Below are 2,301 nucleotides of genomic sequence, written 5' to 3'. Positions count from 1 at the left end.
AAAAAAATATTGACTACCATCTGACCTGGGTCAGGTGTCCACAAAATCCCATCTGACTCAATGCTTCAGCCTAATAGTGAACTGTTGATAACTGCTCCCTGAGTGCAGCTTTTAAACTTCTCAGGAGAGCTTTCATCCAGATGATGTTTGTTCAACTTTCTGATGAGAATATCACATGAGCCTGTGGCAGAAGTCTTTCTAAAATCAAGATACATGATTTCTACCACATCTTCCTTCTCTACAGAGCCCGTTACTCTGTCATAGATGGAAATTGCATCAGTTTGACATAATTTTTTCTTTCCAAATCTGTTAGCCGTTGTTATCGCCTATCTGTCTTCTGGGTGTTAAAAAAAAATGATTTTGTATTTGGATCTGCATTTCTCTAGGAGTTGTTAAGTCTATAATTCTGATTCATCTTTATTTTATGTGTAAAGAGATCCCAGTCTGCCATTTTTCATCCTTTTGAAAACTACTCCATCATACTTTCAAAGAAAACCACAACACTGTGTTGAGATTACAGGCCTCTGAGAACTGGCTGAAGTAGGGTGATTTTTTCTTAGGTTACGATGATTTGAAAGAATTTATGAACAATCTCATACCTTTGTTACATGATGAACTTTACTTCAAGTAATTAATCCTGTTTGTTAATAGAAGCTTTCCCTCCCTGTTGACTAGTAACTGGTGCTTTCATAGGTCTGTCTCTTATTTCTGTAGTGTTTGCAGTATGTCTCCTTCTGACTTCTTATCTCCCTTACTACTAGTATTTCATTTGGGTCTTGATCTTTCTGATTTTTTCTCTGGTAATCTGGGCTATTCTATGATGATCTCCTTAGCAAGATGACCTACTTTTCCCTTTTTTTATCTTGGTTTTGCTGCTACTGATTTAACCGAGTTGGTCATTCCTGGTTCGTATTTGACATTTTCTTTAAAGGGATTAGTTGCACTTACACTCTTTCTATCAGTTGATTTAGGAAGCTGTTAGTCCTCCTGAACTTCCTATTCTGTTCACCTGTCTTTACTATGGATACGCTTACGACGTCTCTAAATTTATTGTGTTTCCTTAAAAAAAAATAATTAGTTTGCTTTCTTCCTTACTTGCTCTTCTAAGGATCACTACTGTCATTTCTTGATCACACTTTTATCCAAATTCTCTTCCACTGTCCTTATTAGTGAGGATCAAACACTATTACAATACCATTCCAGTGGCTTTCCCTACATCTCTCAGAAATTATTTCCTACATATTGCAAGAACCTCTGGGTTTGAAAAACTTTGGGGCTAGCTGCAAATAGATAACTACTTGTCAATACCAGATGAAGACACCTCTGTGTTAGGTCTCTCACAATCTTGGCCCTACTTCGGAGGTAGCTGCATGCCAGCTAGCTACCATTACCTCCTCCAGGGAAGGTTCTGGAAATGTTTGGGATTCTGCCGGAGAGAGACTGAGTTCTGGGTACCAGCTGCAACTTTAGAGGTATGTGTATGCCTGGTAGCTACCCTTGCCTTCTCACCTCAGCATGCTTCTGAAAACATTTGGCTTCCTCCAAGAGAGATTTTGTCTTTGTGGATCCTAAACGTGGATCCCTCTAGGCTAGGTTACGGAGAGGTTTGGCTGACTGGGAGGTTGGTACATGCCCGGTACATACCTTTCCCCCACCACATCGTACTTAGGAAAAATTATGTGTTACCTGCGGACATTCTGGCAAAAGCTGCATACCTGTATCGGTAGCTACCTGAATTGTGGACAAATTGGGAAGGACGTGCATGCCCAGTAGCTACCCGTTCCTCCTCCCAGGCATACTTGGTGAAATTTGATGGCCTCTTCCAGACAGAGAGTGACTTGTGGATTGCATCCCCAGACCCCTTCAGGCTAGGTACCCGAGAACTTTGCCCAGTTTTGGAGGGAGGCACCTGCCTGGGTACCTTCACTTCCCTTCACTGATCATATTATGAAATACTTTTGGGCTAGCTGCAAATATACAACTGCTTGTGAATACCATATAAAGACCCCTCCACGTTAGGTCTCTCCTGCGTTAGGGCTCTATTTTGGAGGTAGCTGCATGCCAGCTAGCTACCATTACCTCCTCCAGGGAAGCTTTTGAAAATGTTTGGGATTCTGCTGGAGAGAGATTGAGTTCTGGGTACCAGCTGAAAAGCCCTTTGGGGTAGGGACACCATAAGTTGGGCCACCTTTAGAGGTATGTGTATGCCTGGTAGCTACCCTTGCCTTCTCACCTCAGCATGCTTCTGCAGAATATTTGGCTTCCTCCAAGAGAGATTTTGTCTTTGTGGATCCTAAACGT

General features: G+C 41.9%; 1 long non-coding RNA gene across 1 annotated transcript in view; it reads right to left on the bottom strand.

Annotated features, from left to right (window-relative positions):
* The window catches only part of LOC118174929, a 15,052-nt gene extending 13,061 nt beyond the window's left edge, over nt 1-1,991 (bottom strand). Inside the window, exon 1 of the long non-coding RNA XR_004754808.1 lies at nt 1,466-1,991. This is a non-coding gene — a long non-coding RNA (uncharacterized LOC118174929). The remainder of the gene's footprint in view (nt 1-1,465) is intronic.
* Between the last annotated feature and the right edge of the window lie 310 nt (nt 1,992-2,301).

Source organism: Oxyura jamaicensis, chromosome 15, assembly GCF_011077185.1.
Source record: "Oxyura jamaicensis isolate SHBP4307 breed ruddy duck chromosome 15, BPBGC_Ojam_1.0, whole genome shotgun sequence".
NCBI lineage: Eukaryota > Metazoa > Chordata > Aves > Anseriformes > Anatidae > Oxyura > Oxyura jamaicensis.
The sequence above is the reverse complement of the archived record's forward strand: the minus strand, read 5'-3'. Positions and strand labels throughout refer to the sequence as shown.